The sequence below is a fragment of the Macaca nemestrina genome, chromosome 12, assembly GCF_043159975.1.
Source record: "Macaca nemestrina isolate mMacNem1 chromosome 12, mMacNem.hap1, whole genome shotgun sequence".
Taxonomy (NCBI): domain Eukaryota; kingdom Metazoa; phylum Chordata; class Mammalia; order Primates; family Cercopithecidae; genus Macaca; species Macaca nemestrina.
The window spans coordinates 44,376,048-44,389,966 of NC_092136.1; the positions used below are offsets into that span (position 1 = coordinate 44,376,048).

General features: G+C 39.8%; 1 protein-coding gene and 1 pseudogene across 3 annotated transcripts in view; both read right to left on the reverse strand.

Annotated features, from left to right (window-relative positions):
• The window catches only part of LOC105487015 (neural EGFL like 1), a 934,667-nt gene that overhangs the window by 297,273 nt on the left and 623,475 nt on the right, over positions 1-13,919 (reverse strand). The window lies entirely within an intron of this gene.
• On the reverse strand, positions 6,099-8,603 carry LOC105487033 (isocitrate dehydrogenase [NAD] subunit gamma, mitochondrial-like; annotated as a pseudogene).

A 13,919-nucleotide genomic window follows, 5' to 3' on the forward strand; every position in this document is an offset into this window, starting at 1 on the left:
TCTGCAGAGACAATTTGACTTCCTCTCTTCCTATTTGAATACGCTTTATTTCTTTCTCTTGCCTTATTGCCCTGGCCAGAATTTCCAATACTATGTTGAATAGGAATGTTGAGAGAGGGCATCCTTGTCTTGTGCTGGTTTTCAAAGGGAATGCTTCCAGTTTTTACCCATTCAGTGTATATTCGCTGTGGGTTTGTCATAAATAGCTCTTATTATTTTGAGATATGTTCTATCAATGCCCAGTTTATTGAGAGTTTTTAGCATGAAGCGGTGTTGAATTTTGTTGAAGGCCTTTTCTTCAGCTATTGAGATAATCACGTGGTTTTTGTCATTGGTTCTGTTTATCTGATGGATTATGTTTTTTGATTTGTGTATGTCGCACCGGGCTTGCATCCCAGGGATGAAGCTGACTTGATCGTGGTGGATAAACTTTTTGATGTGCTGCTGGATTTGGTTTGCCAGTATTTTATCGAGGATTTTTGCATTGATGTTCATCAGGGATATTGGCATGAAATTTTCTTTTTTTGTTGTTGTGGTGTCTCTGCCAGGTTTTGGTATCAGGATGATGCTGGCCCCATAAAATGAGTCAGGAAGGAGTTCCTCTTTTTCTATTGTTTGGAAAAGTTTCAGAAGGAATGGTACTAGCTCCTCTTTGTTCCTCTGGTAGAATTGGGCTGTGAATCTATCTCGTCCTGGGCTTTTTCTGGTTGGTAGTCTATTAATTACTGCTTCAATTTCAGAACTTGTTATTGGTCTATTTTGCTTTCTTCTGTGGGCATTTAGTGCTACAAATTTCCCTCTAAATACTGCTTTAGCTGTGTCCCAGAGATTCTGGTACATTGTGTCTTTGTTCTCACTGGTTTCAAAAAACTTATTTATTTCTGCCTTCATTTCAATATATCATTAATAATGATATCCTTTCTTCCACTTGATCAATTCAGCTATTGATACTTGTGTATGCTTCACGAAGTTATCATTCTGTGTTCTTCAGCTCCATCAGGTCATTTATGTTCTTCTCTAAACTGGTTATTCTAGTTAGCAATTCCTCTAACCATTTTTCAAGGTTTGTAGCTTCCCTGCATTGGGTTAGAACATGCTCCTTTAGCTCAGAGGAGTTTGCTATTACCCACCTTCTGAAGATTACTTCTGTCAATTCATCAAACTCATTCTCTGTCTAGTTTTGTTCCCTTACTGGAGAGGAGTTGTGATCCTTTGGGGGAGAAGAGGCATTCTTGTCTTTGGAATTTTCAGCCTTTTTTGTACTGGTTTTTCCTCATCTTCATGGATTTATCTATCTTTGGTCTTTGATGTTGGTGATCTTCGGATGGGGTTTCTGTGTGGATGTTCTTTTTGTTGATGTTGATGCTATTCCTTTCTGTTTGTTAGTTTTCCTTGTAACAGGCCCCTCTGTTGCAGGTCTGCTGGAGTTTGCTGGAGGTGCACTCCAGACCTTGTTTCCCTGGGTATCACCAGCAGAGGCTGCAGAACAGCAAAGACTGCTGCCTATTCCTTCCTCTGGAAGCTTTGTCCTAGAGGGGCACCTGCCATATGCCAGCCAGAGCTTTCCTGTATAAGGTGTCTCCCAGTCAGGAGGCACAGGGGTCAGGGACCCACTTGAGGAGGCAGTCTGTCTCTTAGCAGAGGTCGAGAACTGTGCTGGGAGAGCCACTGCTCTCTTCAGAGCCGGCAGGAAGGAATATTTAAATATGCTTAAGCTGCACCCTCAGTTGCCCCTTCCCCCAGGTGCCCTGTCCAAGGGAGATAGGAATTTTATCTATAAGCCCCTGACTGGGGCTGCTTCCTTTCTTTTAGAGATGCTACTCCCAGAGAGGAGGAATCTAGAGAGGCAGTCTGGCTAAGTGGCTTGTTGGAGCTGTGGTAGGTTCCACCCAGTTTGAACTTCCTGGAAGCTTTGTTTACACTGTGAGGGGAAAACTGCCTACTCAACTCTCAGTAATAGTGGACGCCCCTTCCTCCACCAAGCTTAAGCGTACCAGGTAAGGTCGACTTCAGACTGCTGCGCTGGCAGCGACAATTTCAAGCCAGTGGATCTTAGCTTGTTGGGCTCCGTGGGGGTGGAATCCAATGAACTAGACCACTTGGCTCCCTGGTTTCAGCCCCTTTTCCAGGGGAGTGAATGGTTCTGTCTTGCTGGAATTCCAGGTGCCACTGGAGTATGAAAAAAAAACCTCCTTCAGTTATCTCCCTGTCTGCCCAAACTGCCGCCCAGTTTTGTGCTTGAAACCCAGGGCCCTGGTGGTATAGGCACCCAAGGGAATCTCCTGGTCTGTGAGTTGTGAAGACCATGGGAAAAGCATAGTACTGGGCCAGAATGCACTGCTCCTTATGGCACAGTACCTCATGGCTTCCCTTGGCTAGGGGAGGGAGTTCCCCGCCCCTTGCACTTCCCGGGTGAGGCAACACCCCACCCTGCTTTGGCTCACCCTCCATGGGCTGCACCCATTGACTAACTAGTCCCAATGAGGTGAATCAGGTACCTTAGTTAGAAATGCAGAAATCACCCCCTTCTGCATTGGTCTTGCTGGGAGCCGCACACTGGAGCTGTTCTTATTGGGCCATCTTGCCCGGGAGTTTTAAATACATTTTCATGGTGGTAGAGCATGTTTCCAAAAATGGTCACATCAATAGTGCTCCTCACCCATGTACCCCTTTGTAATGTGACCTTGTCATTCATCAAGAGTCAGAATTTATTCCCCGATTCTTAAATCTGGTCTATCCTATTATTGCCTAATTTGATCAATAGAATGTAGTAGAAATGGTATTAAGCAACTGTCATGACTGAGCCTTAAGAGGTCTATAGCCTTGGTCTTTGCTTCTTAGAACATTCCTTCTTAGAACCCAGGTGCCATGTTGTGAGGAGATCAAAATACCACATAGGACAACCATGTGGAGAAAAATGGAGGCCCCTGACTGACCATCATTAGTAGCAACGGCCAGCCATGTGAATGAGGTGATTCTGGAGCTCTTAGCCATCCTACTGCTAAGAAGAAGCCCCTGGCTAATCTACATAATCACAACAAATAATCGTTGGTCATTCTAAGTCACTAAGGTTTGGGTAGTTTGTTTTACAGCAATAGACAACCAAAACAATCTGACTTAATTTTGACAACAATCCCATGAAGGTACACATTTATGTTTATTGCACAGATAAGCAACTAGAGATCAGAGAGGTTAAGCAACCTATCCAACGTCACACTGCTCCTGTGTGGCAGAGTTGGGATGAATGTCAGTCAGCTATGAAATCTGAGCGACTGAGTAATTTGTATGACCAGTAACCAAAACAAATCTGTAAAGAGAAAGAGTAATCTAAAGAAAAATCAGGCAACTTGTTGATGCTATTTTTTATAACACCAGAATTGTAAACAAAGTAGGGTAAACTGATAAAGGCTAAGATGAAATTATCCAAAAAATGCAGTACAGACATTTTCTCAGGAAACAGAGGCAGCCTGCCAACTAACTGTTTTACTACCTTGAGGGCTTTAGTCTTCTCTAGAGAGGAGTAATCTTGTAAGATAGGTTCATAGACTGAAGTCAGATGAGCATTTTGCAATAGATTAGCTCTTCCAATTCCCCACTCCTAAGCCATAGGAGTAAGCCCTTCCTTCCTTTCCTTCCTTCCCTTCCTTCCTTCCTCTTTCCTTCCCTTTTTCCTTCTCCCTTCCTTATTTCCTTCCTCCCTTCCCCTTTCTCTCTTCCCTTCCCTTCCCTTCCTTTTCTTCCTTTTCTTCTTTAGAGTGAGCATGAACTAAGAGCCTGTCCCGATATATCCCCTATCCTAGGTTCTGATGCTATAGTGATGAATGACTGTCACTCCTGTTGCCAAGGGATGCGTTGTACAGTAAGGTTAATGAGGGATGGTGGGGATAAGGCATGTAATCACAATCAGAGAGATAAATACTAGACAGTGTATACAGAGAGCTGTGGTGGGGAGCACTAAGAGTTACACCCTAAATCTCAGAAAAAAAATGGGAAGGGAGTAAAAAGATAAGACTCCCCCCAAAAGGTGATGATTAAGTTGAATCCTTAAGCATGAGGAGAAATTCATCTACTGAAGAGGAAAGGAACCAAGACTGTGCACAAAGGCCTGATCTGGAGCGAATAGATGGTCCTTTAACAATAAACTCTGTTGTACTCTTGTTGGAATGCCACATTGCATTGATATTGGAATGAGGGTTGGGGGATAGACATGGTGAACCTGAGGAAGGGAAGATGAGGCCAGAACATTAGATGGTTTTCATGCTAGATGGTTTTCATGCTATGCTCCATTGCCTTTCTTTTACAGACAAAATGAAGCCTTTGAATAAAGGTTTTAAGAAAGGGACATGATATCTCTGCCTTTCAAAAAGATCATGCCGGGTGCAATGTGAAAATAGATTGAACAGGGCTAAGCTACAGGCAAGACATAGTTAGGAAGCTATACTTGCAGTAAGAGAAACTGGGAAGTTACCAATAAGAAAAGCTAATGAGGAAGAAGGTGTTGGTGAAAAAATAGAGGGGTTGCCAGATTCAATAAATAAAAAGGAGCTAGAATAAGGAGATTTGATGAATCAGAAGATATGATTTGCTCTTCTATTTGAAAGTTGGCCGCAAATCAAAAATCTATAATGAATTAATAAAATTCACTCAGTTCTATTCAGAATTATATTTTAGAATGGTATATTCTGTGTAACAATGAATATAATAATTTTTAAAATACACTAAGCACTTATAGGCACAATAATGTAGGTTTTACGTGAATCTTCTCAATCTTTCCAACAAATGTAAGGCAGGTACAGTTATCACACTTTACAGATAAAAAAGTGTAGCAATATCAACCATAACATGCATATTTTGGCAGATTAAACAAACATGCATCCCATGTATTACATACCAGCCATTATGTTACAGACTACAAAGGATAAGGAAAGAAAACACATGAAGCTTACCCTAGAGATGTTCATATCTAAGTGAGAACATCTAACAGTGGAAATGAAAAATGTTACTATGGTGTCCTAGGTGTCATTGCAACAGTCTGGTCCAAGAACTGTAATGGGATTCTGAAAATGACCATCTTTAACAGACAGAGAAATTTTAACTCAAGTGTATCATAAACCCCCATTGCCAAATAGAAGCCAACAGCTGGGCCACTGTCTGCCATTAAGCTGATTGTGCCATAAATAAATCCTCATCATCATAAAAAAGAGTGGTACGTGTGGGTAGTATGGGTTAAAGTAATATCAGTTAGCCTGGCATTGGAGGTGCAGGGGGTCATCTGGCTAAAATCCGCCCCTTGCTCCACTTGAAAAAACATGCCTTTGGTGCAGGTCTAGATCAGCCCAGAGGTGGGCACCATTTGGGCTAGTGGCAGCCCTGGCAGTGACATGTCTAATGGCCAGTAACGTGACTATCACAGTCAATTTATACATAGACTCTTCCCTGCTTGCCTTATTCTTAAAGAAAGACTTCGAGATAGGGTTGCAGGTACTCACTTTCTTCTCAGACTAAATCCTCTCAAACTAGCTTTCAGTTGTCCAAATCCTGGCCCTGACTTTATACCCAATTAGGAAAGGTTAGACCAAGGTAATATGATTAAGGCAGAGCCTGTTGGAAACTGTAAGAAACTTTCTATGATCTAAATGTCTTTAACTTGTGACCTATTAACCATGCAGAGATCCAAAGGTAAGAGGAGAGACACACATTTCCACAATCTAGAATTCATTATTTTTCTGTCTCATTTCTATCTACAGGCCATCCTGCTGATAAAACTACTTTAAGTTTTTACAATCATTGTGTTTTTAATTTCCTACCTAAGTAACAATTTGCAAGCACTAATAGAGTTATTTTAGTTTGTGTGTCTCCCAACTATAACTCTAAAAAACACTATAAATAAAATAGAATAAAATGACAATAAACATTCAGCTCAGTGTTTTTTGTTTTGTTTTGTTTTATATATACATTCTTTCTTTGAAAGAAAGATTGAAAGAAAACCGTAAAAGACTGTGAAACACTGAGCAAAGAGTTTACAATTGATGGTTCTCTGTTTAGCAAAATGTTGTGGGCCTAGTGCCTGTTAACTGGGGTTTTCACCTCTACGCTCTTGAGCCCAGCTGGAAGAATTCAAGAATCGCCTTTCCAGAAGAGCTGCAGTGCCCCAAAATGTTCATGTGTGAAAAAGAACACTGGAGAAAATTCCTAACATAAAGGTGATAAATAAGACTATGGGAAAGATGGGCTATCTAGGAAGGAGTGGAAGCATTCTATGCCAGCTTGGCTGTATGTTGCCCTATTTATTAGAAAAGTTGCAATGTATATTTTTTAGGCAAAGTTTATTGCACTAATTAACTCATTAACGACCTCTAGAGAGAAGCCAGGCTTCTCTGCAGGCTGGTTTGCTGAATTTTAATGACCGAGATAAAGAGAAAATCAGTGTGCCAAGTTCTGGGAAAGCCCCAGGACTCCACAAACAGCTCTGATTTATTCAGTATATCATATCATAGAGAAGGGAGAATTGTGGATTAAAATAGATAAGAATGTCCTCAATTCATTTAGGTTTGGCTAATTCAAACAAGCAATGTTTATGGCACTCAATTTAATGAGGAAAAATCAGTTTTGGTTCACGCAGGCCCCCACCCTTCCATGCTTGTGAATTAAAGCATAAGCTGGTTTATTCTGGAGTCTGCAGGAGCTAAACTGGCTATGGTTTTTAAAGCAGGGAGAGTGGAGGTAACAAGTAGGACAGGACAGACTTTGGGAGATAGCTTAGCTTCCAAGGCACAGACCAATTAATTGACATTTCAAATGTGATCTATGACATTTTGAATGATGTCCAATGTGGTACCCTGGCCTCCAAGGTCTGGGGTGTGGATACTTTTGTTGTCCAAGGATGCCAAGACTCCAGTATGAATGTGGGTGGCATAGGAGTGGAGTTTGAGGTAATCCAGCATGATGCAACTTGCCAGCAGCATGGCAGTAGGGTTTGCCAGATTTGTATTGACTAAATTGTCACATTGCCTTGAAGCTGCCTCAAAACACTGCATACATGTGGCTATAGTTGGCTCCAGGCACAACGCCTACCCCACCAATCAACCCTGTGCAGACAGTGTTGGTAACATTGCCATAAATATTGGGCATTACCATGACATCAAACTGTTGGGGCTGGGATACTAGCTGCATTGTGACATTGTCCATAATCATATCTTCTAAGGTGAGCTGAGGATAGCGGGATGCCACCTCCCCACAGCACTGGAGGAAGAGACCATCTCCCAGTTTCATGATGCTGACCTTGTGCACAGCCGTCACTTTTTTGCATGCCATCTACTGGGCCAGCTGGAAAGCATATTCAGCAGTGCACAAAGACTTGACCTTAGTCATGATCTTTAGGCTCTCTGTTACTCCTTTCACACTCTCATGCTCCAGATTGCTATAGTCACCCTCTATGTTCTCCCGAACAACTAGGATGGCTATGTCCTTGTGCCAGGTCTCCACGTTTGGCAAATTTTTAAAATGAATGACATTGGCATGGAGATCTAAGGTGGTGTGAAACATGTTGTTGAAGGATTTGTATGATGGTGGCAGGGTGACATCAGTTTAAATGCTACCCTTCAAAGACACAGGGTTTCAGTGAACTGCCATGATGGCACTGTGAATTTCCTCTTCATGTGAGGCAGAGGTGGAGGTCACTGACACTTCCTCAAAGGCCACAGGCACACACACATGTCTGAACACAGTCTTGAAATGCAGCATAAGTTCAGCCCCAATGCCATCTCCAGGAATCATAGTCACCGTGTGCCGCCCACCACACGTTGCTGATGGAGGAATTGTGTGAGAAAAAGAGAAGCTTCTCAGGGGGATCTCACAGCCAAGTAAAACATCCCAGGAGTAGCCAAGAATGGTAGGTCAGAAAACTGCCTTCATAGAGCAGCGGGCTACTGTCGGCATCTTCAATACCACAATCAGGAAGTTGAGATCTATTCAATTGTGTGAAAAGCTGTGCTCTTCCTCTTGCTTTGAACTAGCTTCCTTGGGTGGAATTGTGGACCCATGATTCTTGCTTGGATCATAATTCTCTCTCCTTCCTTGTGTTCTATTTCACAGACTTTCTACTTTGTGAGAGAGATAGCTACACAGATGATGTAATGTGTTATATAGTAGAAAATACAATTATTTTGGAGCTAGATAATAATTCACTAGGCAAATTCAGTGTGTGAAACTCTGTATCATATGCTGTTAAAAACACAGACTTCATTTTTAGAGCAGTTTTATGGTCACAGCAAAATTGAGTGGAGAGTACAAACATGTCCTGTATTCTCTTGATCCAGAATAAGCACAACCTCTTCCACTATCAAAATCCCACACAAGAGTGCTCAATTTACCCTATTTTTAAATTTTTTAAAAAATATTTATTTTTAATTTTTGTGGGTACAATAGCGTGTGTATGTATTTATAGATTACTATGAGACATTTCGATATAGGCATGCAATGCATAATAATCACATCAGGGTAAATGGGATGTCCATCACCTCAAACATTTATCTTTTATATACAATCCAACTATACTCATTTAGTTATTTAAAAATGTACACAAATTATTTTTGACTACAGTCACTCTGTTGTGCTAGTGAATACTAGGTCTTATTCATTCTTTTTATATCTTTTGTACCCATTAACCATCCCCACCTCCCCCACACTCCCCCACTATCCTTCCCAGCTTCTTAACCATCCTCTACTTCCTCTCTCCGTGAGTCCAATTATTTCAATGTTTAGCTCCCACAAATAAGTCAGAACATACACAATTTGTCTTTCTGTGCCTGGCTTATTTTACTTAACAAAATGACCTCCAGTTCTACTCATGTTGCTGCAAATGATAAGATCTCATTCTTTTTTATGGCTGAATAGTACTCCATTGTGTATAAGTACCTCATTTTCTTTGTCTATTCATTTCTTTATGGACATTTATACTGCTTCAATATCTTGGCTATTGTGAATAGTGCTGCAACAAACATGAGAGTGCACATATATTTTCTATGCACTGATTTCCTTTCTTTCAGATATATACTCAGCAGTGGGATTGCTAGATCCTATGGTAGCTCTATTTTTAGTTTTCTGAGGAACCTCCAAACTGTTCTCCATAGTGGTCATACTAATTTACATTCCCACCAACAGTGTTGGGGGTTCCCTTTTCTCCACACCCTCGCCAGCATCTTATCGCTGATCTTTTGCATATAAGCCTTTTTTTGTTTGTTTTATTTATTTATTTATTTATTTATTTGAGACAGAGTCTCACTGTGTTGCCCTACTGGAGTAAAGCGGTGTGATCTCAGCTCACTACAACCTCCACCTCCCAAGCTCAAGCGATTCCCGTGCCTCAGCCTAAACCCTGTTTCTATTGAAAATACAAAAATTAGCCAAGTGTGGTGGTATATAAGTCATTTTAACTGGCCTGAGATTATATCTTATTGTAGTTTTGATTTGCATTTCTCTGATGATCAATGATGTTGAGCACCTTTTCATATGTTTGTTTGCCATTTGTATGTCTTCTTTTGAGAAATGTCTATTCAGATATTTTGCTCATTTTTAATTAGATTGTTATTTTTTTTTCCTATAGAGTTGTTTGAGCTCCTTATGTATTCTGGTTATTAATCCCTTGTCAGATGGATAGTTGGCAAAATATTTTCTCCCATCTGTAGGTCGTCTTTCACTTTGTGGATTATTTTCTTTGCTGTGAAGAAGCTTTTTAACTTAACGTGATCCCATTTGCCCATTTTTTCTTTTGTTGTCTATGCTTGTAAGGTATTATACAAGGAGAATTTTTGCCCAGGCAAATGTCCAGGAGACTTTCTCCAATGTTTTCTTGTAATAGTTTCATAGTTTGAGGTCTTAGATTTAAGTCTAATCCATTTTTATTTATTTTTGTATACGGCGAAAGATAGGCATCTTCTAGATGTAGTACCTTAATGGTCTTAGCTTAGATCAGGAAGAAATATCTGGATTACCATGCAGAGACTCTTCTTCTCTTTCCTTACTTTCTACCAAACAAATGGAGTCTCTCTCTCTGTCTGGATCTGGGGGTGGAGTGACACAAGTACCCCTGTGGCTACCACCACTGGAACTGTGCTGGGTCAGACTTTAAGCCATCAAAGCACTGGGTCTTGTCCAAGGTCTTTTGTAACCATGACCTGGTTACCCTCTAAGTTCACTCAAGGCCTTGGGTCTACAATTTGCAGGTGGTGAAGCCAGCCAGGCTTGCATCCTTCCCTTCAGCGCAGCAAGTTCTCCCAGGCCCTGGCTGGGTACAGAGGTGTCATCTAGGAGCTAGGGACTGCAGTCAAAAAACCTTAGAAGTCTACCTTCGTATTCTATTGTATTGCAGCTGAACTGGCACTCAAATCACAAGACACAGTCCCTCACACCCTTCTCTTCTGTTTCCACAGGCAGAGGAGCCTCACCTCATAGCCACTATCACTATAAGCCTCTTTAGTTAGCAGGTGATGGGTCTTTCCAAGACTGGGTCCTTACCTCCATGGCAGCAGGTTCCCTTCTGGCTCAGGGTGTGTCTAGAAATGATGTTTAGGAGCTAGGGCATGGCAAGGAGGCCTTATGACTCTGACTGTGACTGGTGCCTATCTTACTATGAATAAGCTGGTATCCAAGATGGAAGACAAAGTCCTCCCCACTCTTCCCTCTCCTCAAACGGAAGAAAGGGGTCTTTGTGGGAGCTGTGGGCTATGCAACCTGGGGTTGGAGAAGGGGTGGTGCAAGCACTCCCTCAGCTGGCCTGGCTGGTGTCTCAATAGGTTGCATGCTCTCCAGGTCCACTGGCTCTGAGTCCATTTCAGGACTAGGACACACCTAGGAGTTGTAATCCTTGTGGCCTAAACTGTTTAGAGCCTAGGTTTTGGAACTTTAAATAATGTTTATTATTAACTTAAATTGTTATTTATTAAACTTAAAATTGTTACTTAATTAGAACTTAAATTGTTATTTAAGTTTATTAAACTTAAATAAACATTATTTAAGGTCCCATAGCATTTTAGCCTGCTTTGGTGAGGCTTGCAGTAACTCAAGTTCTGACTGCTGGGATGGGATGGGCGATTCTCCTTTGGCTAGGGCTGGTTTAAATTCTCCCTCCATGGGCTGGTGTTAGTAAAGTTCAGTCCAGTTTTTTTTTTTTTTTTTTTTTTTTTTTTTTTTTTTTTTTTTTTTTTTTTGCTGTGACAAGGCAAAATTGAGTTCAATGCAGTATCTCAGAATCACTGTGCTCTCCCTCCCACAAATGCACAGATTCTCTCTTCATGGCACATAGCTCCTGCTGAGTGATGGGGAAAAGGTGGCATCAGTAGTTCAAACTGTCTTTCCTGCCCTCTTCAATACCTTTTTCAGTGATATGAAGTTAAAATCAGGTACTGTGAATGCTCACCTCGTTTTTGGTTCTTTTGAAAGTGTGTTTCTGCACAAATAATTGTTAAATTGTTGTCCATGTAGGTGGAATGATTGGTAGAGTCTTCTATTTGGCCATCTCGCTCTGCCATTCTCCATTTATTATAACCAATGGACCAACACTGACGCATCAGTATCAACCAAAGTCTATAGTTTACATTAGGTTTCACTCTTCGCATTATACATAGTACAGGTTTGGACCAATGTACAATGATAGGTATCCACCATTACAGTATCATTACAGAGTAGTTTCACTGCCTTAAAAATCCTCTATTTGAGTACATTTTCTCTCTCCTTTCCCCCCAACCTCTGGAATCCCCTGAAGATGTTACTGTCTTCATAGTTTTGCCTTTTTCATCATGTCATTTAATTGAAATCACATGTGACATTTGCAGATCGGCTTCTGTCACCTAGTATTGTGCATTTACATTTCCTCTATTTCTTTTCATGGCTTGATAGTTCATTTCTTTTTGGCGTAGAACAATATTTCATTGTCTAGATATGCCAAAGTTTATGCTTTCAACTCCTGGAAGACATTTTTATTGCTTCCAGGTTTGGGTGGTTATGAATAAAGCTGCTCGAAACATCTGTTTGCAGGTTTTGGTGTGGACATAGTTTACAACTCATTTGGATGAATACCAAGAGGCAAAATTGCTGTATCACATGGTAAGAACATGCTTAGCTTCATCAGAAACTGCTTTTTTCCAAAGTGACCGTAGCCTTCCTGGTGCTTCATATCCTTGTGAAGATTCGGTGCTGTTAGTGTGTCAGATTTTTGCCATTCCAATAGGTGTGTAGTGTATCTCCTTGTTTTAGTTTGTAGTTTCCTAATAACATAAAATGTTGAGCATCTTCTCATATGTTTATTAGCTACCTAGTGAGATGTCTGCTAGGTTTTTGCCCATTTTTTAATCAGGTTGTTCAGTTGCTTATTGTAGAGTTTAGAGTTCTTTGTACATTGTGGACAACAGTCCTTTATCAGATGTGTCTTTTGCAACTATTTTCTCCCAGTCTATGTCTTGCCTTCTCACTTTCTTGACAATGTCTTTTCTAGAACAAACCTTTATAATTTTAATGAATTTCAGATTATTATTTCTTTCATGATCTGTTCCCTTGATTGTATCTAAAAAATAATTGCCATACTATAGGTCACTTTGAATTTCTCCTGTTATCTTCTAGGAGTTCGAGTTTTTCATTTTCATTTACTTTTATGATCCATTTTGATTTATTTTTACTAGAGTTTTAAGATCTGTGTCTACATTTATCAATTTATTTTGGCATGTGGATGTCGTTTATCTAGCACCACTTGTTGAGTTGACAGTTTTCCTCCATGACACTGTGTTTGCTCCTTTGTCTAACATCAGTTGACTGTATTACCATAGATCTATTTCTGGGCTCTCTAGTCTCTTGCATTGACTTATTTGTCTATTCTTTCATCAGTACTACACTGTTTCGATTACTGTAGCTTTATAGTAAGTCTTCACATCTGGCAGTGTCAATTCTTCAACTTTGTTCTCCTTTAGTACTCTGTTGGCTATTCCGAGTCTTTTGTCTGTATATATAAACTTTGGAATCAGTTTATCAATATCCACAAAGTAACTCCCTAGGATTTTTATTGGGATTACATAAAATCTTGAATCAAATGGGGTAGAACTGACATACTAACAATATTGAGTCTTCCTACCCATAAACATGGAATATCTATTTATTTAGTTCTTTGATTTTTAAAATCCGAGTTTTATAGTTTTCCTCTTATAGATCTTGTCCATATTTTGTTATATTTAAATCTAAGTATATCATTTTGGGGTTACTAATATAACTGGCATTGTTTTTAATTTTAAATTTCACTTGTTCATTGCCAGTATACAGAAAAAACTATTGACTTTTGTACATTAACCTTATATTCTGCAACTATGCTATAGTCACTTGCTAGTTTCAGAAGGGATTTTTAAATTGATTTTTTAAAAATTTCTACTTAGATAATCATGGTATGCAGAAGAAAATGCAGTTTTATTTCTTTCTTTCCAGTAAGTACACCTTTTATTTTATTTTCTTAACACATTAGCTATGATTTAGAATACTATGTCAAGAAAAAAAAGTGGTGAGGGGGGATATACTTGCCTTCTTCTTAAGTTGGCAACAAATCTTGTAGTTTCTCATTATTGTATGACATTTTTGTAGGGTTTGTGTACATGTTCTTTATCAAGTTGAGGAAGTTCCCTTCTATTATTCCTAGTTTACTGAGGGTTTTTATCAACAATAGGTGTTGAATTTTGTCAAATGCTTTTTCTGCATCTATTGTTATGATAATGTGATTTTTCTTCTTTAGGTTTTTGATGTGCTGAACACATTAATTCAAATGATTTTCAAATGTTGAACCAGTCTTGCCTTACCTGGGATAATATACACCACTTGGATGTACTGTATTTTTTAAAATAACTGTTGGAGTCAATTTGCTAATATTTTATTGAGAATTTTTGTAT